The sequence below is a fragment of the Canis lupus genome, chromosome 34, assembly GCF_011100685.1.
Source record: "Canis lupus familiaris isolate Mischka breed German Shepherd chromosome 34, alternate assembly UU_Cfam_GSD_1.0, whole genome shotgun sequence".
NCBI classification, from domain to species: Eukaryota; Metazoa; Chordata; class Mammalia; order Carnivora; family Canidae; genus Canis; species Canis lupus.
In genome coordinates this window covers 19,793,345-19,818,597 of record NC_049255.1, presented here as the reverse complement: position 1 = coordinate 19,818,597, position 25,253 = coordinate 19,793,345, and the positions used below count along the sequence as shown (strand labels likewise).

The window sequence follows — 25,253 nt, the reverse complement described above, 5'->3', positions numbered from 1 at the left end:
TCACCCTTTAAGTGTGTAAGGCATTCAAAGATGATAGATTATATGAAACTAATACAATGTTACATGTCATTATGTCTCAATAAAAATAAACATTTTACATGACTCATGTTGCTATAGAAATTCCACATATACTCCTTTTGATAATTGCATAAAATAGCAGAGAAGATATCTAAAATGTTACACTTTGGGAATAAGGATAAGGATATATAAGTTCATTAGGATAAATAATGCTATTGAGGCAGCTGGGTGGCTCAGTTGGTTAAGCATCTGACTGGATTATCATGATCTCAGGGTTGTGAGATCAAGCCCCATGTTGGGCTCCATGCTCAGTAGGAAATCTGCTGAGATTCTCTCTCCCTCCCCCTTCCCCTGCTTTCACATGCTCTCTCTCTCTCTCTCAAATGAATAAATAAATGTCTAAAAAAATAATGTTATAAAGAGCATCCTCTTCCTTTTGGATTAATTACAAAGGATACATTGTAATTGGCTCAAAGAAATCTTGATTTTTATTGAAGAAAATAAGTCTTCTGTTGGCAAAAGGAGTATTACTTTTTCTACAACTAAATACTGTTTTCTTAATAAAATTTAATTTCCAAATCTTCAGCTAATCTTGTAGTTTTGCCAAATTTACAATTTTTCCTTTTATTTATTTATTTTTTAATTTTTTTAAAACCTTTAAAATACAAACCCTTGTGTGGAGGGCTGACTTTCAATAGATCGCAGCAAGGGAGCTACTCTGCTACGTAGGAAACCCCGACCTAGAAGCAGGTCGTCTACGAATGCTTTAGCACCAGGTTCCCCACGAACAGTTCTTCCTTTTAAAGTTTTTTAAAAAGATGACAGGAGTCTAATTGCTGCTGGAGTAATTGCATATCCATAAACAAACAAAAATGAATACTAAGTCTCATATCTTAAACAGAAATTAGCTCAAATAGGTCAAAAACTTAAATGAAACTATAAAACAACTCAGCTCAGGTCACTATCTCAGGGTGGAGGGATCTAGTCCAACATTGGGCTCCATGCTCAATGGGGAGTCTGCTTGAGAGTCTCTCTCCTTCTGCTGCTCCCCCAGCTCACATACTCTCTCTCTAAATTAAAACTTCTAAAAAAATATTCTTAAAAATCACCATTTGACTACGTTCGCTATTTGAAATGACTGGGGAGTGCTTGTTTCCATCAAAGAAGTAAAAAGTGTAAATGCTGTGAAATTAACATATTTCAAATATATTTGAAAGTTAAAGCCCTTCTTAAATTGATACTTACAATGGATATAGCAGAGCTGATAATAACCGACAATGGATATAGGGGAAGAAAATAAAATAAATCTCCCTATGGTGATATTTATCAACAAATTTGTATTGTGTTAACCCCAGGTACCAACACCTTTCAAAATTTCCATCTTTGCATGAGTTAAATAACACAGGCTTAAAGACAGATTTGGAAATCTACTGACATTGAGTATGATGGTTAGATTTAAAGATCTTTACGATTAATTCATTTGTGATTATGTAAAACAGCACCAGGATAATGAAAGGTTTCACTGTTGCATGATTTAATCGGTATAAATAGGAAACATTTTAGACCCAATTCAAACTTTTAGATCCACTTATTTGGAAAGAAGGACCACTTCTATTACAGTATCTCCAACTACATATTTGTTTTGAGACAGATTTCAATTGCAGTTACTGCAAAGGTGAAGTAAACTGCTAATATGTTACAGGAGATTTGACATTCTTTTCAATTTAGAACTCGATTAGCATAGATGTTACATTCACAGGAATCTTCTTGCCAATATTATTTTCAAGAGGGCGCCTGGGTGGCTCGGTGGTTGAGCATCTGCCTTTGTCCCCGTCGTGTCCCAAAGGTCCTGGCATCGGGTCCCCCGCTCGGCTCCTCGTGGGGAGCCCGTCTGTCCTCCTGTGTCTCTGCTTCTTTCTGTGTCTCTCATGAATGAATGAATGAATAAAATATTTTAAAAAATATATATATATTGAATATATATATGAATAAAATATTAAAAAAAAAATATATATATATATATATTTTTTTTTAAATCAAGTGAGTCATTTAGAGTTTTGCTGCGCAGGAAATCTGTGACCTGAAACTGGCATCTTGACTCTGGGTTGGGACATCAGTGAATGGAGAGCAAGGAAGACAGGGGGCCACAGGACAGCCTCTCCGAGAACCCGAGAACCCGAGAACCCGAGCACCCGGCGGGTGTTCGTGGGGGTGCGCCCCCTGGAGGCGGCGGCAGCCCTCGCCCGGCGGCGCCCAGGAGCCTGAGCTGCGGGTCGGTGCCTCCACCCGCCAAGGAGCGCATCTTGCTCCCGTTTATCCACCACGACTACGACGCCCTGCGGCGCGCCAGGCTCCAGCTGCGCGCCGCGGCAGCACAGGTGCTAAGGGAGCGTCCAGACCCCAAAGCGGGCGCAGGGACACGCCAGCCCGGGTTCCGCCCTAACCCGCAGCTCCCCGCGCCGCTCCTCCAGGAGCATCTCCCCGGGGGCGCGGCCAGGGGGCGGGGCCTGTCCCGGGGGCGGGGCCTGTCGCCGGGGGCGGGGGCCTGTCATCAGGGGCGGGGCCTGTCGCCGGGGGCGGGGCCTGTCGCCGGGGGCGGGGCCTGTCATCAGGGGCGGGGGCTGTCGCCGGGGGCGGGGCCTGTCCGCCCGGGAAGCCACCGCCTGCGGAGCCCCGCGCGCTGCCCCGGGGTTTCCGTTAAGCTGCTGCTGGTAGACGCCCCGACCGGTTGCGGCTCCCGGACGCCAGTGGCGGGCGAGGGGTCTCTGAGGCTCAGGGCACCGAGGCCCCTGCGACCTCGGTCGCGGCCGCGGCCAGTCAGTGGCGAGCCCCTGGCCGCCCTTTGCGACGGCGCCGCGGCTCCAGCGACGGTGGCGGTGGTTGGGTCGGTGGCGGTGGCGGTGGCGGTGGCGGTGGCGGTGGCGGCGGGTCCTGGAGGGCCGTGGGTCCCGGGGCCGCGCGCCCCGCCCCGCCCTGCAGCTGGCCGTGGGCGTCCGCGCCGCGGGGGGGCGGGGCCTGGGGGCGCGGGTGCAGCCGAGCCCCCTCGCCCGGCGGTGACCGGGTCGCCCCCGCAGGGTCACCCGCGGCTCCCGCCGGGCAGCTCCGGAACTCCCTGCCGGCAGCGCCCCTTCGTGGCTCGGAGAGCGCAGCGTCGACCCTGGAGTCTCCGGGAAGGGGCCCCTGCTCAGGCCCGCGAGTCCCGCTGCAGGTGTCAGCCCGTGGTCGCCCAGCCTGGGGTCACAGCAGCTTGACCTTGGGGTGCCCGGGATACCCAGTGGTTTAATCAGCAAAGGCGAGTCTTACCCACCTCCTTCGACTCCTTGCTTGCTTTTCTCCAAAGCGTTCCCACTGGCCTCAAAACCTCTTCCTCGGGGAGTTCTAGCACACATGATTTGGGGGAGTCTCCTCGAAGGTTGGGGTCCTCGAGGATAGTCCAGGTCGTCTCACCACTTCCTGGCTTCCTCGGGGAGCATAAGCCTCAACTGGCACCAGCTGCACAGAGGTCCAACCTGTGCAGTCACACAAGTCTCCATGCTCAGGAGGAGGGCCTTGCACTTTTTTTTCTTTTCAAGATTTTATTTATTCATGACAGAGAGAGATGCAGAGACACAGGCAGAGGGAGAAGCAGGCTCCATGCAGGGAGCCCCATGCAGGACTCCACCGGGGTCTCCAGGATCACGCCCTGGGCCGCAGGCGGTGCTAAACCACTGAGCCACCCGGGCTGCCCCTTGCACTTGTTTTAGTGCTCTGCAGTCACAGTTCAAAGTTCTTAATTTTTGAGCAAAAGGCCCCATATTTTCTCTTTTCCACTGGGCTCAGCAAATTGTCAACCTGTGGTACCGGCCCCAGCTCTCCTCTTTTCTTGAAGGCCTTCTTTGATAAAGGTCAATTGTATAAAAAATGGAGTTAAAAAGGATACTTCTCTAGACCTCTTAGCAGCTCCTAAGACATCAAGAGACACAGAAGGGCTGGTTCTATTGATTAAATATACCGTTGTTGGAATCATGACGACCTTTCTGTTCCAGAGCTCACCTCCCACCCCTCATTATATTTCAGGGCCTTTGAAGAATATACAGAATGTGAAAGTGCCACACTTCTGAAGGCAACAATGTTTGGTTTCTTGCCCAAGGTGGAGGCAGGTGAGAAATGAGATGTGTTAATGGGTGCTCTGGGATTACTTTCACAGATGTCCTGGAAGGGTTGGTGCAGGTGTGTGTCTGTGAAGGGGGGAGGGGAGGACACTTCAGGAAGGAAACTGAGAGGCTCCACAGCTGGGCTGTCCAACACGGTAGTCGCAAACTACAAGTGGCTGTTGCACACTTAAATGAAGCAAGTCTAAAATAAGATTTGCATCGCTCGTCATCAGAAAATGCAAATCAGAACTATAATGAGATACCACCTCGCACCTGTCAGAATGGCTAAAATCAACAACACAAGAAACAACAGGTGTTGGTGAGGTTGTGCAGAAAGGGGAACCCTCTTGCATTGTTGGTAGGAATGCAAACTGTTACAGACACTGTGGAAAATAGTATGGAGGTGCCTGAAAAAGTCAAAAGTAGAATTACTCTATGACCCAGCCATTGCACTACTATGTATTTACCCAAAGAATACAAAAATACTAATTCAAAGGGATACATGCACCCCAATGTTTATAGCAGCGTTATCTAAAATAAACAAATTATGTAAACAGCCTAGGTGTCCATCAACTGATGAATATATAAGAAGATATGGCATATATATACAATGGAATATTATTCAGCTATAAAAAGTAGGAAGTCTCACCATTTGCAATGATATGGAAAGAACTAGAGAGTATTTTGCTAAGTGAAATAAGTCAGAGAAAGACAAATATATGATTACACTCACATGTGGAATTTAGGTTACAAATGAGCTAAGGGGGAAAAAAGGCAAACCAAGAAACAGGCTTTTTTTTTTTTTTTTTAAAGATTTTATTTATTCATTAGAGACACAGACACAGGGAGAGGGAGAAGCAGGCTCCATGCAGGGAGCCTGATGTGGGACTTGATCCCAGGACCCTGGGATCATGCCCTTAGCCAAAGGCAGACACTCAACTGCTGAGCCACCCAGGCGTCCCAAGAAACAGACTCTTAACTATAGGGAACAAACTGATGGTTACCAGAGGGAAGGTGGGTGCGGGGATGGGTGAAATAGATGATGGGGTTTAAGGAATGCACTTGTGATGAGCACCAGGTAATGTACGGAAGTGTTGAATTACTATATTATATACCCGAAACTAATATTACACTGTATATTAAATAACAAATTTAAATAAGACTTAAAAAATAGATGTTAACAGTTTTAAAAAATAAAATGTGTTATAAGTGTAAAATGTCCACCAGATTTTAATGTCTGGTTACAGGAAAATATTTTTATAGTGATTACATGCGAAATATTTTGGATATATTGGGTTAAATAAAAAAATTAGTTTCACTTGTTAATTTTTACTTTTTAATGGAACTACTAGAAAATTTTATATATGTAGTTCACATCATTTCTTTTGGAGAGCACTTTTCTAAAGATTTCTGAGTATTGAAAACTGCTTAACTTAAAAAATGTTCAGAAAACCTGCCTCTCCCCAAAAATCTCACATCGCCCTTCTTCTCTCCGAAAGTACTCTGGTGTAGTCTAGAATGGAAGACTTATAGTCACTCATAAAGGAAAGTCTCAAATTTCGGTCACCAATTGCCACTAAAACCAATTCAGATGCCAGCAGGACTGTTTCTACTGTCTAGTTTTGTAGAAGTAAACTATAGAGAATATAGATAAGGGAAGGAAGAATTTTTTTTTTTTTTGAAATTTTTAAAACACAGCTTTATTGAGGTATAACTGATATGCAAGCTCTGCATATATTCAATGAGTACAATTTTATGAGTTTGACATGTACTAGCACACATGATGCCATTACCACAATCAAGAGAATAGACATACCCAACACTTCTAAAGCTTCCTTGTGTCCTTTTGTTGTGTTTACTTTTTTTTTTTTTTTTTTATTGGTGTTCAATTTACTAACATACAGAATAACACCCAGTGCCTGTCACCCATTCACTCCCACCCCCCGCCCTCCTCCCCTTCTACCACCCCTAGTTCGTTTCCCAGAGTTAGCAGTCTTTACGTTCTGTCTCCCTTTCTGATATTTCCCACACATTTCTTCTCCCTTCCCTTATTTTCCCTTTCACTATTATTTATATTCCCCAAATGAATGAGAACATATAATATTTGTCCTTCTCCGACTGACTTACTTCACTCAGCATAATACCCTCCAGTTCCATCCACGTTGAAGCAAATGGTGGGTATTTGTCATTTCTAATAGCCGAGTAATATTCCATTGTATACATAAACCACATCTTCTTTATCCATTCATCTTTCGTTGGACACCGAGGCTCCTTCCACAGTTTGGCTATCGTGGCCATTGCTGCTAGAAACATCGGGGTGCAGGTGTCCCGGCGTTTCATTGCATTTGTATCTTTGGGGTAAATCCCCAACAGTGCAATTGCTGGGTCGTAGGGCAGGTCTATTTTTAACTGTTTGAGGAACCTCCACACAGTTTTCCAGAGTGGCTGCACCAGTTCACATTCCCACCAACAGTGCAGGAGGGTTCCCTTTTCTCCGCATCCTCTCCAACATTTGTTGTTTCCTGCCTTGTTAATTTTCCCCATTCTCACTGGTGTGAGGTGGTATCTCATTGTAGTTTTGATTTGTATTTCCCTGATGGCAAGTGATGCAGAGCATTTTCTCATATGCATGTTGGCCATGTCTATGTCTTCCTCTGTGAGATTTCTGTTCATGTCTTTTGCCCATTTCATGATTGGATTGTTTGTTTCTTTGGTGTTGAGTTTAATAAGTTCTTTATAGATCTTGGAAACTAGCCCTTTATCTGATACGTCATTTGCAAATATCTTCTCCCATTCTGTAGGTTGTCTTTGAGTTTTGTTGACTGTATCCTTTGCTGTGCAAAAGCTTCTTATCTTGATGAAGTCCCAATAGTTCATTTTTGCTTTTGTTTCTTTTGCCTTCGTGGATGTATCTTGCAAGAAGTTACTATGGCCGAGTTCAAAAAGGGTGTTGCCTGTGTTCTTCTCTAGGATTTTGATGGAATCTTGTCTCACATTTAGATCTTTCATCCATTTTGAGTTTATCTTTGTGTATGGTGAAAGAGAGTGGTCTAGTTTCATTCTTCTGCATGTGGATGTCCAATTTTCCCAGCACCATTTATTGAAGAGACTGTCTTTCTTCCAATGGATAGTCTTTCCTCCTTTATCGAATATTAGTTGCCCATAAAGTTCAGGGTCCACTTCTGGATTCTCTATTCTGTTCCACTGATCTATGTGTCTGTTTTTGTGCCAGTACCACACTGTCTTGATGACCACAGCTTTGTAGTACAACCTGAAATCTGGCATTGTGATGCCCCCAGATATGGTTTTCTTTTTTAAAATTCCCCTGGCTATTCGGGGTCTTTTCTGATTCCACACAAATCTTAAAATAATTTGTTCTAACTCTCTGAAGAAAGTCCATGGTATTTTGATAGGGATTGCATTAAACGTGTATATTGCCCTGGGTAACATTGACATTTTCACAATATTAATTCTGCCAATCCATGAGCATGGAATATTTTTCCATCTCTTTGTGTCTTCCTCAATTTCTTTCAGAAGTGTTCCATAGTTTTGAGGGTATAGATCCTTTACATCTTTGGTGAGGTTTATTCCTAGGTATCTTATGCTTTTGGGTGCAATTGTAAATGGGATTGACTCCTTAATTTCTCTTTCTTCAGTCTCATTGTTTGTGTATAGAAATGCCACTGACTTCTGGGCATTGATTTTGTATCCTGCCATGCTACCGAATTGCTGTATGAGTTCTAGCAATCTTGGGGTGGAGACTTTTGGGTTTTCTATGTAGAGTATCATGTCATCGGCGAAGAGGGAGAGTTTGACTTCTTCTTTGCCAATTTGAATGCCTTTAATGTCTTTTTGTTGTCTGATTGCTGAGGCTAGGACTTCCAGTACTATGTTGAATAGCAGTGGTGAGAGTGGACATCCCTGTCTTGTTCCTGATCTTAGGGGAAAGGCTCCCAGTGCTTCCCCATTGAGAATGATATTTGCTGTGGGCTTTTCATAGATGGCTTTTAAGATGTCGAGGAATGTTCCCTCTATCCCTACACTCTGAAGAGTTTTGATCAGGAATGGATGCTGTATTTTGTCAAATGCTTTCTCTGCATCCAATGAGAGGATCATATGGTTCTTGGTTTTTCTCTTGCTGATATGATGAATCACATTGATTGTTTTACGGGTGTTGAACCAGCCTTGTGTCCCAGGGATAAATCCTACTTGGTCATGGTGAATAATTTTCTTAATGTACTGTTGGATCCTATTGGCCAGTATCTTGTTGAGAATTTTTGCATCCATGTTCATCAGGGATATTGGTCTGTAATTCTCCTTTTTGGCGGGGTCTTTGTCTGGCTTTGGAATTAAGGTGATGCTGGCTTCATAGAACGAATTTGGAAGTACTCCATCTCTTTCTATCTTTCCAAACAGCTTTAGGAGAATAGGTATGATTTCTTCTTTAAACGTTTGATAAAATTCTCCTGGGAAGCCATCTGGCCCTGGACTCTTGTGTCTTGGGAGGTTTTTGATGACTGCTTCAATTTCCTCCCTGGTTATTGGCCTGTTCAGGTTTTCTATTTCTTCCTGTTCCAGTTTTGGTAGTTTGTGGCTTTCCAGGAATGCGTCCATTTCTTCCAGATTGCCTAATTTATTGGCGTATAGCTGTTCATAATATGTTTTTAAAATCGTTTGTATTTCCTTGGTGTTGGTAGTGATCTCTCCTTTCTCATTCATGATTTTATTAATTTGAGTCTTCTCTCTCTTCTTTTTAATAAGGCTGGCTAATGGTTTATCTATCTTATTAATTCTTTCAAAGAACCAACTCCTGGTTCTGTTGATCTGTTCCACAGTTCTTCTGGTCTCGATTTCGTTGAGTTCTGCTCGAATCTTTATTAGCTCTCTTCTTCTCTTGGGTGTAGGATCTATTTGCTGTTTTTTCTCTAGCTCCTTTATGTGTAAGGTTAGCTTTTGTATTTGAGTTCTTTCCAGTTTTTGAATGGATGCTTGTATTGCGATGTATTTCCCCCTTAGGACTGCTTTTGCTGCATCCCAAAGATTTTGAACGGTTGTATCTTCATTCTCATTAGTTTCCATGAATCTTTTTAATTCTTCCTTAATTTCCTGGTTGACCCTTTTATCTTTTAGCAGGATGGTCCTTAACCTCCATGTGTTTGAGGTCCTTCCAAACTTCTTGTTGTGATTTAGTTCTAATTTCAAGGCATTATGGTCCGAGAATATGCAGGGGACAATCCCAATCTTTTGGTATCGGTTCAGACCCGATTTGTGACCCAATATGTGGTCTATTCTGGAGAAAGTTCCATGTGCGCTTGAGAAGAATGTGTATTCAGTTGAGTTTGGATGTAAAGTTCTGTAGATATCTGTGAAATCCATCTGGTCCAGTGTATCATTTAAAGCTCTCGTTTCTTTGGAGATGTTTTGCTTAGAAGACCTATCGAGTATAGAAAGAGCTAGATTGAAGTCACCAAGTATAAGTGTATTATTATCTAAGTATTTCTTCACTTTGGTTAATAATTGATTTATATATTTGGCAGCTCCCACATTCGGAGCATATATATTGAGGATTGTTAAGTCCTCTTGTTGAATAGATCCTTTAAGTATGATATAGTGTCCCTCTTCATCTCTCACTACAGTCTTTGGGGTAAATTTTAGTTTATCTGATATAAGGATGGCTACCCCTGCTTTCTTTTGAGGACCATTCGAATGGTAAATGGTTCTCCAACCTTTTATTTTCAGGCTGTAGGTGTCCTTCTGTCTAAAATGAGTCTCTTGTAGACAGCAAATAGATGGGTCCTGCTTTCTTATCCAGTCTGAAACCCTGCGCCTTTTGATGGGGTCATTAAGCCCGTTCACATTCAGAGTTACTATTGAGAGATATGAGTTTAGTGTCATCATGATATCTATTCAGTCTTTGTTTTTGTGGACTGTTCCACTGAACTTCTTCTTAAAGGGGAATTTTAAGAGGCCCCCTTAAAATTTCTTGCAGAGCTGGTTTGGAGGTCACATATTCTTTTAGTTGCTGCCTGTCTTGGAAGCTCTTTATCTCTCCTTCCATTTTGAATGAGAGCCTTGCTGGATAAAGTATTCTTGGTTGCATGTTCTTCTCATTTAGGACCCTGAATATATCCTGCCAGCCCTTTCTGGCCTGCCAGGTCTCTGTGGAGAGGTCTGCTGTTACCCTAATACTCCTCCCCATAAAAGTCAGGGATTTCTTGTCTCTTGCTGCTTTAAGGATCTTCTCTTTATCTTTGGAATTTGCAAGCTTCACAATTAAATGTCGAGGTGTTGAACGGTTTTTATTGATTTTAGGGGGGGATCTCTCTATTTCCTGGATCTGAATGCCTGTTTCCCTTCCCAGATTAGGAAAGTTTTCAGCTAGAATTTGTTCAAATACATATTCTGGCCCTCTGTCCCTTTCGGCACCCTCGGGAACCCCAATTAAACGTAGGTTTTTCTTCCTCAGGCTGTCGTTTATTTCCCTTAATCTATCTTCATGGTCTTTTAATTGTTTGTCTCTTTTTTCCTCAGTTTCCCTCTTTGCTATCAACTTGTCTTCTATGTCACTCACTCGTTCTTCCACCTCGTTAACCCTCGTCGTTAGGACTTCTAGTTTGGATTGCATCTCATTCAATTGATTTTTAATTTCTGCCTGATTAGCTCTAAATTCTGCAGTCATGAAGTCTCTTGAGTCCTTTATACTTTTTTCTAGAGCCACCAGTAGGTGTATAATAGTGCTTCTGAATTGGCTTTCTGACATTGAATTGTAATCCAGATTTTGTAACTCTGTGGGAGAGAGGACTGTTTCTGATTCTTTCTTTTGAGGTGAGGTTTTCCTTCTAGTCATTTTGCTCAGTGCAGAGTGGCCAAAAGCAAGTTGTATTGGGAAAAAGAGAAAAAGAGGAGAGAAAGAAGGAAAGAAAAGAGAAAGAAAAAAAAAAGGGAAGAAAAAGAAAAAAAAAAACGAAAAAAAAAAAAAAGAAGAAGAAAAAGAGAAAGAAAAAGAAAGGAGAAAAAAAGGGGGTGGGGGAAGGAAACAAATCAAAAAGCAAAACAAAACAAAAACAAAAACAAAAACAAAAACAAAAACAAAAACAAACAAACAAAAAAAAATCACGGGGGAGTATCTTCTGATTCTGTGTTCTTTAAGTCCCTTGGCTTCTCCTGGAAGTTGTCAGTCTAGCTGGTGTTCTGGGGGAGGGGCCTGTTGTGCTGATTTTCAGGTGTTAGCAGTTGGGGGAGCTGCTGTGCCCCCGCCTGGTGCAGGGCTCAGTGGGGGGTGTTTACCCCCTGAGGCCGCAGGAGGAACAGCCCCAGTGGCGGGGCAGCTCTGGAAACCTGGATTCAGCTCCGGCAGGAACTCCGTCTGCAGGGCCTGGAGGCTCCGGGGCGGGGCCGCTGATCTGCTCAGCTGGGGCAGGAGCGTCCTCGCTGTCCTGGGCCCTCCCGGCCTCTGCCTGTCCCGGGGGGAGGCCGGATCCTGGGCTGTGTCCCGGCGCCCTGTGCTCCGGGGCCTGCGCTGGTGGATTCGCGCTCCCGGGCCGCGCAGCCCCCTCCGCGGAGCCGCCCCCGAGCCCCTCCAGCTGCTCCGGGTCCCGCCGGGTCCCGCCGTGCGCGCTGCAGCCCTTAGGGAGCTCGGCGCCCTCTCCCGGGGCGCAGGTGTCTGTTAGTGTCCCCGGAGCCCGAGGGCATCCCCGCCCTCCTGGGTCCTGCTCCAACTCCCCGCGAGCCCCTTTACCCCGGGAAGGTCGGTGCAGCTCCTGCGTCTCCGGGACGGGGCTCTCCTGTCCTGGGGACACTCGCCCCGGCCTCAGCCCGGCTCCTCGCGGGGCCCCTCCCCCTTGGAGGCCTTTGTTCCTTTATTTCTTTTTCCCCGTCTTCCTACCTTGATAGAAGCGCGAACTCTTCTCACTGTAGCGTTCCAGCTGGTCTCTCTTTAAATCTCAGGCCGAATTCATAGATTTTCAGGATAATTTGAAGGTTTTCTAGGTAGTTTGGTGGAGACAGGTGATTTGGGGGACCCTACTCTTCCGCCATCTTCAAGGGAAGGAAGAATTAAGCAAGGGAAGGTCACTTCACCAACCTTAGCTCTAAATTATTGTGTTATTACAAATTATGGGATTATGGCAGCCTTGGCCTGACTCCCCTTTTTTCAGTCATGCTATCTTAAAAAGTAATTAGCTCTAGTGAAGAAATTGCCTGGTGCACTGCTCAGAAGTATAGATGCAGCAGAAAATTATATTTACGCTCTCACTTAAGCAGCTTCTTTTCATTATGGAAAATAACAATGGGTGGGCTCCAATATCTTAATATTCAGTGTTTTGAATGTCTCTTAAAAGCAATGTGTTAGGGCAGCCCGGTGGCTCAGTGGTTTAGTGCTGCCTTCAGCCCGGGTCATGATCCTGAGGGCCTGGGATCGAGTCCTACATCGGGCTCCCTGCATGGAGCCTGCTTCTCCCTCTGCCTGTGTCTCTGCCTCTCGCCTCTCTCTCTCTCTCTCTCTCTCTGTGTCTCATAAATAAATTAAAATCTTAAAAAAAAAAAAAAGCAATGTGGTAAGTGAAGAGGTCCGCTGTTTATTGGAACGTAGTCCTAACCCAGTCCTTCTAGAGCCTCTAGTTTCCTAGAGGAAAGTGGCCCTAGTGTGGGAATGTGGGTGGAGGCTGGGGGGGGGGGGCAGGGAGGAGGAAGGACTGGTGCCTTGGAATAACTTGGAATTCTAGACTTTCTGCAATTGCCAGTAGGTTGAAGCTCAAGCATTTCTCCTGGGACCTAATAAGACATATATCAAATAGATGTGTACTAAGAAGAGCTAGCTTGGTCTTGTCCTGATCTTGACTTTTGGTAGTGAAGGCATCTTGACCTATAGTCTTCCATGTTAGAAAATTTTTTAACTACAAATTCAATATCTTAATAGACCTAGGACTATTCAAGTTATGTACTTAAGTGAGTCTAAGTCGTTTGTGTCTAGAAAGGAATTCATCTATTTCATCTAAGTTTCAAATTTATGGGCATACAGTTGTTTATGATACTGTCATATTAATGTCCAAGACCTGTAGTAATGGCCCCTTTTTCATTTCATTGCTTTGGTATTTTATGTCTTTTTCTCTTTTTTATCAGGCAGGCTACAACAGTCTGGTACTGTTGACATTTTGGGCTGAATACTTTTTTATTGTATAGGGCTCACCTTTCTAGGATGTAGGATGTCTAGCAACATTCCTGACCTCTATACCCATCAGATGCCAGTAGCACTGCCTCTCCATCCCTACCCACACCTCAACTGCAACAGTAAAAAATGTCTCAACATTGACAAATGTCTCCTGAGAAGCAGAATTGCTCCTAGTTGAGAACCACTGCTTTAAGCTACCAATTATCTTTTAGAGCAATTCAAAAAATAAGAGAAAATATATCTTTTGTATTTTACTTTCATTTTAACTATTTCTGGAAATCTTCATTTTTTTGTATAGATGCAAATTCTGTTTAGTAACATGTTCTTTCTGTTGGAGGAAGTTGTTTTGACCTTTATTTTATTGCAGGTCTGTTGATAATAAATTTTCTTGGTTTGGTTGGTTTTTTGTCTGTCTTTTGAAGTCAATTTTTCCATCATATCTGAAAGATACTTTCCCTGGGCACAATATTCTGGGTTTACAGTATTTTTCCTTTAGTGTTTTATAGTTATTACTCCACTATATTCTGGGTTACATATTCGTTTCCTGTCCCTCCCTATCCAGGGATTGAAGCTCTTCGTAGTCTTCTCTTATTGCTATTCTTACCCAATACTGAGAGCCCTTTACCTGAGCCCTGGAGGCAACAGAGTTTGCTGCCCCTTTCCCAGTGGCTTGAAGCCTTATCATTCATAGAAAGGGTATGACAACCAGACTTTTGTTCTTTCCACAGTGGGAGGTTACTCTCCTCCAGCAAGAACTTCACCTCCAAAGGAGGCACTCACTCTCTGGTGTCCTGCTTTGTTCCCAGTTTTCCTCATCAGCACCCAGTGAGAACATGGAGAAGTGGAAGCAAGCTCCTTTTTTTTGTCTGAGGCTTACAGAGATTGTGAACTTTCCTCCTGGTCCACATTTGGCCTTTAGCATCTGTTAACAATTTTAGCTGAATTCTTAGCATTCTGTATGCTACCTGATGTCTCCTCTTCAGTGCTCACATCCTATCTCTTCTTGGTGGGGCCAGCCTTTCCTTGGATCTCAAGTTACTTGCTTGGTCTGCGACCCTTGCTGTGATGTCCAACTATCCCAACTTGTGTGGTACTGAGGAGTTTCCCAGGACATGGGACTTAAAGAACTAAAACTGGGAAAAGTCCAGTAGGTCACCCTAGCCTCAGCTCTCCAACAGGTTCAAGAGAAGCTTTTCTATAGTTTTTCTAGTTGTTTAGGTGAGAGTGATGTTCTTTCTAGGTTTCTACATCCTAGGTAGAAGCCAAATTGGTGAAATAATTACACATGTTGAAAGTGAACAAAAATGGTTCTTGAGATAGTAAAAAGCCATATTTGGTAAACATCTGTTTCTTACTAAGGCAGATGGGTTTTTTGTGAAATCCCTAAAATAGAGAATAAGCAAAATTAGTTCAGTCTCTTCCATTCTTTTGTCTGTCAACAACAGATTTATCTCATTACGTAAATAAACTCTAGATGAAGAGATAGATTCTCACTTACTCTTCCTATAACTCTATTCAATATTCAGCTAGCACCAGATTTGGACTTTACTTCTAGCATGAGAGCAACTCCTATACATTTTTTAGTGAAATAAAAAAAAAATTAAAGCCCTTTTGTGGAATAAGAAGGCTGAGTACAGCAATATGCTTTCAACAAGAATATTGATCACCTCTGGGTAAATGTGTATGTATATGTACACGTGTGTATAATTTTGCTATCAACTGTCTGGGAACATACTTGATTTATATTGCCACTGGTGATGCATCTGGTCTTATGCTTTTTATTTCAGATGTCATGGGAGCCTGGGAGAGTTTGTGACCCCTCCAGGCAACACTAAGGGTAATGAGGTAGGCAGCCTCAAGGCAATGCTTTATATTTTGTGTGATGATGAAGGCTCTATCATTTGCCCAGTTATTTGTTGGAGTATCTTTTTAAAAAAATTTTATGTATTTATTCATGACAGACACAGAGAGAGAGGCAGAGACACAGGCAGAAGGAGAAGCAGGCTTCATGAAGGGAGCCTGACATGGGACTCGATCCTGGGTCTCCAGGATCACATCCCAGGCTGAAGGTGGCACTAAACTGCTGGGCCACTGGGGCTGCCCTCCTTGGAGTATCTTTGAGCAACCAAGAGAAATACTTACAGCCGTTCAATGAGTTTGTAGGCTCTGTATATGATATCTTCCTTCTAAAATTGTCGTATTTGATTAATAGAATAAATAAGAACGGAAATTGTAAAACAGGAGCATGTATAATCTCAACAGCTGTGGGATTTATATGGCTGTAGATATAATAACTAAGATGTATAGTGTTGATCATGTGTCCAGCATTTTCCTAAGAGTTTTACATCTATTAACATATTGAATCCTTACACATAGAAACTTCATAACAATCCTATGACATTAGGTATTATCCACATATTACAGATTAGGAAAATGAAGGACAAAGAGTTTTGGTAATGTGTTCAAGGTCGCACTGAACAAACGATGCTAAAGCTCATGTAGTCTGTTTCTAGAGTTCTTTTAACCACTATGACAAGGATAAAGAAGAGGTAATGATTTCAACTTTCAGGAGGGTTGATAGTAGTGGGAGTTGTGTATATGTGAACAAAAAAACCTTTCAAATAACATTTTGATTTTAGGTTGTGTATCAAACATTGATGAAAGGAAAGCTAAAAGAGGACATGCTAAGGAAGAGGATTCAAAAAATGATAAAAGTGATGTTATGTACTCACTACAAGTCAACAAACAACAAAATATGAATTACACTGACAAGTTTGGTCAAATATTTGATTTAAACTTCATGTAACACAGATAACCCAGTAATGGCAGAAATGCTGCAAAAACAACCTGCAAGAAGATCTCTACTTCTCTTCAGGAGATACTTGAATACTTTCAGTTTCAAAATTGAAGATTACTTAAAGGCTACTTGCCACACAGAAGAAATTAAGGCTGAAAAGTTTTATCAGTTCCATGTATGATTTCGTGGTTGAGAATAAAACCAGTGAATGGTATGTAAAAGAACTTTGGTTTAAAGGTAACAATATGGACATTATCAACCCACATGAAACATAGATTTACAAATGACTAGAAAATTCAACATCTCTCCCAACCAATCCTTGTAATCAGACGACATATGGGGGGCAGGACAGTCAACAGGTACGCCCACAATTTTGATGAAGTCTATTGGCAGGGACTCTTTCTTGAAAAAGTAGGATACTTTGAGGGCTTGTGATTGGTTTTTCAAGTCAAGTGGTTATTATAAGAAAATATTGTCTATAACTATGCATGGGATGAAATCTTTAACCTAACCTGAGAGCAATCACCAAAATCTTCTCTATTACCTACTAGATGACCTACATGACTTTATACAGCTCTTAGACTGACACTCATTTACATATGAATTTGATATTCTCATAAAGGCAAAAACAATCTGGGCATAAGGAGAGAGTACTCAGATTGTGTTGAAGGGTATAATAATGTGAAAGTTCTGGAGGATGTTTTCTTAAAGCTAATCTTGACCAGAGTCTAAAACGTTTAGAGTATTGGTAATCCAGTATAGCTTGTGGTCCTTAATAAAAGGATGCTGTATTTGCTTTACTATAGTACTTGTCTTCAAGACAAGTGCAAGAACTTAATATAACAAGCTCAGCTACACATGATAATCCAGAATTTTCTGCTCAAAAGAATTGAAGGAAGATGGCCTTTTGAAGGGCAATTCAGTATTTAAAGCAATATCAATAATGAGTAGAAATGGGAGCGTTGCTTTACTAGGATCAGCTCTACTCCAAAACTATGGTTATGCCTTTTTTTTTTTTAATGAGAATTACTTTTTAAATTGAAATGACCTCACAAAATAGTTGGTTTGAGGCTTAGTGAAGGATGCCTTGTAGATAATGGGCACAGAGAATAATGGGTTGGAGTGTTTAGCGAATGTGGCTTTTCAAGTCTCCCCAACTCCTCCCAGGACAGGTATTAAGGCTGGTGATACTCAGGTCTGCCTGCCCAGGATGGAGAAGCTTTCCAAGCCTACATTGTCCTGAAATTCTAGCATATTATATGATTACAAAAACTGCCTTTCAGAAGCCAGATCATCTGGATCTAACCTTCAGGATCCAGGAACGATCCTTGCTAAGCTACCAACATTATCTTGCTACATTGCCTACAATTGATATAATAATGATCAGACATTATTCTAGAGGAAGCTGTGAGGGGCATATTAATTTGGGTCTGCAGTGGTCAAATGTATAGTGGGAGCTAAGCCAAGCACTCTGGTCAGTTCCTACCACATAAATGGGAAGGTATGTCTGGGTGTTGAAGGTGTCTGTAACCACTCTCATGGTGCTTCTGGACATAACAAAACCCAACTGTATGTGTTTTGGCCATAGCCTTAGTAGTTTGCCGAAGATAAGGTATTATCTCCAGACCTAGCTGTAGGAACCATTTGGTTGTTCTGATACCTGTCTGGAACACACAAGGTTTAGACAGCTACTGACTAGTTGCCAGAGTCAGAAACTATAATCGCTGTTATCATTGTTTCCTCACAGAGTAATTGGTGAGGGCTGGTGTAATAGGATATGTTGGTACTGTGAATCAAAAATGCCAAGTATTAACTGTTTTTTGAAGTGTATCGAAGAATGTGACCTCCAGAAAAAGTATTTTGTATAAATATGTCAAGTGCAAACTTATAAGTACAATTTGCACTGATCAATTTAATATGGTGCTTTTCAATCTTTTTTTCTCATTTCTCCCTTTCCCCAAAGAGATTTTCAGTATTTTCTCTTACAGAGTTTACAGATGATGTAATAGTTGATGAATATAGCTTTGCTCCATAGGTGAGGAGTAATGAAAAGAGTAGGAACATATTGTTACTACAAGCGGTACTAGGTATTTTATTTTCAGGTTGTATTTGGAGAGAAGCATCTTTAGAATATTAAGTTCAGACTGGTAAAAGGTAGGGTCTTCTCCCTTTATTTTAACTTGGGAGAAAAATTAACTTTGGGTACTTTTTCTTGTTGAAAGTTTAAGATGATTTTGCAGGTATTTTTACATTGGGGTCAAAGAACTAAGACTATAAATAGTATCATATCTCTGGGATTTTTAAAAAGATTTTATTCATTTATTCATGAGAGACATGGAGGGGTGGGCAGGGACACAGACAGAGGGAGAAGCAGGCTCCATGCAAGGAGCCTCATGTGGGACTCGATCCCAGGACTCCAGGATCACACCCTGGGCCAAAGGCAGGCGCCAAACCGCTGAGCCACCCAGGGATCTCTCATATCTCTGGGTTTTAAACAACTTTTTAAATAGGGTTTTTAGAAACTTAGACTAATTTTTCTTGTCTTGAGTTTTAAAGCTGTTTGATTTTGTGAGCTAACTACATTAGGAACTAAAGTGCTGGAAGCTATATCTTGGAACTTTGCAATCTTTTACACTTTCTGCTTTGGGAGTTGATGATAAATGAGGGTGGTGGGATGGTGGTAGATAGGATTAGTGCAGTGGCATTTGACTTAAATGATTGAATGGAAAAAGGACAACAACCATTGATCTCATTATGCATTCAAATATAAACCTATAATATAATGATTACAGTGTGTAACCACCGCTGAGATCAAGGAAGGGAAGGTTGCCAACCTTCCACATGTTACTTCCAAATTGCAGCCCTCTCCCCACAGGTAACCAGTATTCTGATCTGTAGAGTAGTCCTTTTTGAATACTAGTGTTCCTCAAAGTATGGTCTGGCATGAGCATCATCTGGGAACTTGTTAGAAATGCAAATTCTTGGGCCCTTCCCAAGACCTGACACACTTACACATTTTTGTGTGTGGGATGTATACTTATGTGATTAAAGTATAAAGCAGGGATTCTCAAGCTTTAACAGGTATGAGAATGACTTGGATGACCTATTAAAACAGAGATGCTGGGGCCTACACCTAGAGTTTTTGATGATCTCTTTCCGGTTGTTTTATTCACTGATTTTAATTTTCTTATGTGCTGGGTATGTTTGACTTGTGCTAGTCATTGGACTTGAAATGTTATTTTGCTGGAATAACTGTGAGGCCTATAATGAAAGTACTTTGCTCCAAAGAGTATTTGCATTTGCTTCTGCCAGGCACCGGAGGGCACTATCAGTCTGTGATTGCCTGTTCAAAGTTTGATATTTCCTGGACAACTCAAGGGATTCTTACTGTTTTAATTCTCTTTAGATTATTCCAACTCTTGTTCCCTTCACTCTTAGATCCTAGAACCCAGACTGTTGTAGGGGAGGGCCTCCTGTCAGGTTCCCCAACTTGAATGGATCCAGAGTTTGTCCACTGCTTTACTCTGAAAGGCCATGAAAATGGATAGTCTTACATTTCTGGGGTTAGCTAGTACTATCAGGGGAAAAAGTAGCTTCAAGCTTGTTCTCGTCTCTAGATTCTTGACTTCTCTTTACTTTTGTCCTGATGATTCCAGACTATTTTATAATCTCTTTGATGCTTTTGAAAAGATCATTTTAAATATATTTTATCCAGTTTTTTTAGTTGTCTTGTTATAGGACTGATATGAACAACCTGAACCACCTTTACCAGAAAGGAAATCTGGAAAATAAATTATTAATGCACAACATTTTTTCAAAATACTATGGTTTTTCAAAACATTAAAAATCTATGGATATTTATATCCTTAAAAAAATTTTGTTTTTAGCTTATAACTTCACCCAAACATGGGGGAAACAATATGGTTTTGTTATACAAACTCTCCTTATGAAAAGATTCCTAGGGTTGCATATTTATGACCTTTAACCATGCCAAAATGCTTTGATATTTCTGGTGGGTTCCAAGGAATGCTTCCCACGACTTCAGAAAGCCTCACAAAATGCAAAGATGTGCCTAGTACAGTATCCATTTTGCAGCTTATGGCACTTTCTATAAGGTTTATTTTTGCCCATAGCTTTAACCAGTCTGGACACACCAAATTTAGGAAGCATAGATGGCTTACACTTTTATCCCTAAGATGGTTTCTGTCTGAGATAGCATGTGGAATGCCCCAGATTTTATTTACTGTCAGGTTCTAAGCACTTGATAGATGATATTTTGACTATCTCCTCCTCCCCCGCCCCCAAATAGTATGTCATATCATCTTTTTTCCTGTTTGACTCCTGTCTCATGTTGCTCCTTTGAGATAGGCAAGATTCTCAAAGAGAAAATACCCCTTCCCAACCTTGCTGATAAATCAAAATTCATCGTTTCTGGATAGAAATGAGTCTGTTATATTTATCTTTAGGTATCTTTTGAAGGGGATTGGACATGGAAATACATTAATGCTACATATGTGCATTTGGAAGGTAATCTGATACACTTTCTAGATGTCAGAGATTGTTAGGAATTTGGTGAGACACTTTATCTTAAATACTCTCACTGATGCTTGATAATTAAGATATGTAGCAATCTGTGTAGGCTGGGCTAGGGGTAGGAGTGAGCTATCTGTAGAGTCCTTTAAGGATTCTTGACAGTCATTTGATGAATGACAGGATCCCCTGAAGGTGTGGTAAGGGTTGGTTGTAGTGGAGCCCACGACCCCCATATGTTGTGTGTCAAGATAAATGCCAGAATTTCTCCTGATGGTAACAATCATTAGTTTATCTCAAATAAAGACTATGACTCAGCTAGTTAGAGCATAGAAAGCCTTAAGACAGTGAAGTGCATGCTGCTCCCCAGTACCTTTCTTTACCTTCCTTTTTTCTCCGTGAAATGTGCCCACAATCCGTGGGCTATGTCACTAGTGCAGGATGGGAGTCAGAGTCCTACCAGGTCAGAGGAACACTGAGTCTCCTCAGTCTGTTTTTTTCTTTATCAGTCAAGAGGACGATGTCATCAATATCTAAATCAGTAAACCTGGAATTCTAGCTACCTTGTTTCTGGATCTAAAGTTCATGGTTTGAATATAGACTTTCAAACTGTACCCCAGGATGTAGGAACTCTCCATTTTAGAATAACAAATAACGGGTGTAGGGGTGGGAGGAGGGTGCTTTCCATATAACACAGGGGCTTTCCAACCATGACATTTCTTAGGTTACAATACTTATAAAGTCCTGACCCAGCACAATCCACCCCTTAGTTGGTAACTTTTGTGTGGACCAACACACTGATCTCCAGACCAACTTGATGCCATCATTATTTTCACAGAATTCATCCCTTAATAGAAATAGCACTTTCACAAATAATAAACTTCCTTATTATAAATTTCTTCTTTACTAAAAGGTGTGAACTAGGATCACATGAAGTCCACTCAGTTTAACCATTCCATATGAACATAACTTACTGAATCCCATGTGTTCAGGGAGTTGTCCAAGATGTAGGCATTTTTCCTTTTTAATAGCACGTGGTCCTCCTTCCTTTCCAGCTAGAGTATAATCTTAAGGACATGCAGTAGGAAACTACCATATATCTTATGGCTACAATTTCTTCAGCAATAATGTTGTATAGCTGGTCATCTGTAGCTGTATCACAGATCTTTGAAGTATCCTTGTCATTCTGAACTTGGAAATATAGTATATAGTAAATATACTATATTTATAGTAAATTATATAGTAAATTCTGTTCCTGAGCCCAATAGGGATTTTGGGGAGCCATTGGATGGCTCTCAGTGCTGGTCTAGTTAGTTCCAAATAGCGTCTCCCCCTATATTCCTCAGGCAGTCAGTCACTGGTGTACATTTGGTCCTCATATCCAGTAGGTGGGAGAATTAGGAGTGGACCTACACTTTTTGCCAAAACCCAGAGTTCAATTTTTGGTACTTAATATAGATGTTATAATATAGGACTTTTATGAGCATTCTTGATGTTACAAGTGCTGGTGCCTATTCCCTTTAGCTCAGACTCAGAGAAAACATACTTAGATAGGATTGGGACTATGTCTTAGGACAACAGGAGCCAGGCTGTCTCAGGGTTTGAAAATGGACCATCTCTCATGGGTCCACTCAAATGGTCAGGTACAATCAACCCTGTTCCAGCTGTTAGATATTTGGTAAGTCTAATGTTGCCCATCCCCACATATATTTTCTCTCTTAACTGCAGTAAAGCCTTCTATTATTACTTTTAAGCTTAGCTTTTGCATAGGCTATCCAAGTTCTGAATTTTGCATGGTTTTTTACTGGGTACCATGATTTCTCATCCCTCAATTGTTCTAGAGGAAAGTATGTATCTCCAACAATTGGGATATGTATTATTCTGTATCTGCAGCCTCTAGACCATTTAGGTAACTTGGCATAGATCCAAACAAATAATTTAGTATTTTCCTGAGAAGAGTCAATTACTGCAGGTGCTGTGAATCACCTGCGATGTCTAGGGCAATGACTGTGATCATTCCTTCAAGGTAAAACACATTATCAGTATTTTTTGTACTAAAATGAGGACTATTGGCTTATTGGCTGTAAGCTAGTCCTTCCATAATTCATCTTCAGTGTAGGTAGGAGAGACCTCTTTGAGTTTCTTTCAAAAAGTTTCTTCTTGGGCAGCCCCGGTGGCTCAGCGGTTTAGCGCTGCTTTCACCTGGGATGTGATCCTGGAGACCTGAGATCGAGTCCCATGTTGGGCTCCCTGCAAGGATCCTGCTTTTCTCTCTCTCTCTCTGTCTCTCATTAATAAATAAAATTAAAAAAAAAGTTTCTTTCAAAAAGCAGAGTTACCTCCAGCTATAGCAATATGTGATTGGCATTGAACTTTTGGGCAATGCCAGCTCCAAGTCAAAGAGTCCCCCCCACAAGAGAGCACTCTACATACCTTCCTTACCTTATTAGGGGAACCAATACCTGGAATAGTATAATATACATCTTTGACTTACTGAACTTCTTTGTCTTACTACAATAAAGTTTTCTTTGAGAAGACTTTCAATGAAGATGACTTCATGAATGTAGCCAGTACAACAGTCTATATACCTCAAGGGAGATTGGTTTGGCAGCAACCCAGTCCAGTTCTTCCCCTGCATCTTCCCAAGCTTGTTTCTGGAGTAGTTGGAGCCAAATAGCCCCTGGTAGAAATTGTTATAGAAAGAATGGTGAAGCCCTATATATAGAGTAGAACAGGGTCAGCTAGATGCTTTCTGTAGGTAGCTAAAGTTATCATTTAGTCAACCTAGGATGAACTGTAATAGGTGGCTAAAGGTTCTTTTTTGTATGAGGAGGAAAGAAACGAGAGGATGGGGCAGAGATAGCGTATCCTTCCTATTTTTATAACCTAGTCAGTTGTTTTTAGTCCTGTTACCTCTGTTGGCCTATAGATTCCTGCAAGGGTACTTGTGACTTGGTGTTTATGAAACATTTGTGTCTCAGCCACACCCCAATCTACCCCACCCTCCAGACCCACAGGTCTATTACTTGCACAAAAAGCCTCCTGTTTCCATGTGTTCCCAGTGGAGGAAGTGTCCTTATTTGGGGTCATGGGCCTCTCCTCTAGGGGCATTTGTCTCAGTCCTCTGAAGCTTGGATATAGGATTGAAGGGCAGACATTATGGTTGACAAGCTCTATTATTTCTCTTGGTATTTCCTTCCTGTGACCATTAATGGGTTGCCCATCATTTTGGGCTTTTTTTCAAGCTAGACCAATAGGTCTTTCTACTGAGAGCCTCTCCTTTTTCCTCTTTTTACATTTCATTCCCCTCCCCCCCCCCCCGCCGCCTTTTTTGTTTTTTGTTTTTTTAGGGGGGGAGCTGAAATTCCCAGAAGTCTTTAAGCATCTTTTCCAAAATTGTGCATAGGAAAGATTGCTAGTTATCTACCCCTTTCTTCATTCTTCTTTTCTTCTTTATTAACAGAACCTTGATTTTAATAGAGCACATTTGCAATGCGCTCAGCTAAAAAAAACAAAAAAACAAAAAAACAACATTGTCCATCCTCTGCTACCAGTAAGGATGACACCGTGTGACACCGTTGAGGGGTGACTGAATGTGTTGAGAAGGGTTTCTCATAAAGCTTCTTAAAAGGGGGTAACTTCAGGGCATGTGCCCTTTTGCTTTTCTTTCTTACCCTTCTTCCTGCGTATATCTTAGGGGAGATGATGACATAGAACTGGCATCTTGCAACAATATGACCATGTGAGAATGGGGGATGCCAGAGTGGCTCAGTGGCTGAGCATCTGCCTTCGGCCCAGGGCGTAATCCTGGAGTCCTGAGATGGAGTCCCACCCACATCGGGCTCCCTGCAGGGAGCCTACTTCTCCCTCTGCCTGTGTCTTTTGTCTCTCTTGTTCTGTGTCTCTCATAAATAAATAAATAAATAAATAAATAAATAAATAAATAAATCTTTAAAAAAACAAAAACAATATGACCATGTGAGAAAAGCCAAGTGAAAAGCCTGCATTACGTTTGAAAAGGCGGGGTTATATGGCAGGTAGGTGCTGTGTGTGAACTCACACTGCATAATTTTTGCACACTACCACCATCCCTGCCACCTTTGGTTGTAAAAAATCCCTTTGTCACACGGACCTATACTGCTCGTATATATCTAATACTGTTTGCAGAAGAACTGCACTGCTATTAGTTACTCTCACCATCTGAGACTTAGACACTTTTTTACACCTAAATCCTTTAAAAATAACTGTTCATACCTGTTTGCCCCCATTCAAAACTTGACATTTTTTTATGAATGGAAGACCTAAGATCCTCCAATGGAGTAATGGCTAGATGATACAATTTGAAAACTCCAGATTCAGTTGACAGCAAGTTGGTTAATTTTGACAATTAGATTTTAAAAATTAATATCCACAGAAACTGGCTTTTGAAATAGTAGTAATATAAACATACCATGATATGGTTTACAACACATTACCCATTTTAAATGTTTAGATCCATATTTTAAGTTTTGTGGAGATTAATACTCTCTTTTTAGATTCCTATTTATTTTCAGCCAGTCATTCCAGCTTTGTATTGTTTGTAATAATAGTGTATTATTTGTAACAG

At 41.6% G+C, this 25,253-nt stretch overlaps 2 long non-coding RNA genes across 2 annotated transcripts; one reads left to right on the top strand and one right to left on the bottom strand.

The window, feature by feature from the left end:
- Positions 1–1,531: 1,531 nt before the first annotated feature.
- Positions 1,532–3,618, bottom strand: LOC111093901. Its single transcript, XR_005383857.1, has 2 exons — positions 3,326–3,618; positions 1,532–1,941 (listed from the first exon to the last, which is right to left on the bottom strand). It is a non-coding gene; the product is annotated as an uncharacterized LOC111093901 (long non-coding RNA).
- A 450-nt stretch (positions 3,619–4,068) lies between these two features.
- LOC102155419 lies at positions 4,069–18,407 on the top strand. The gene is made up of 3 exons (XR_005383856.1): positions 4,069–4,157; positions 15,108–15,165; positions 15,960–18,407. It is a non-coding gene; the product is annotated as an uncharacterized LOC102155419 (long non-coding RNA).
- Positions 18,408–25,253: the final 6,846 nt, after the last annotated feature.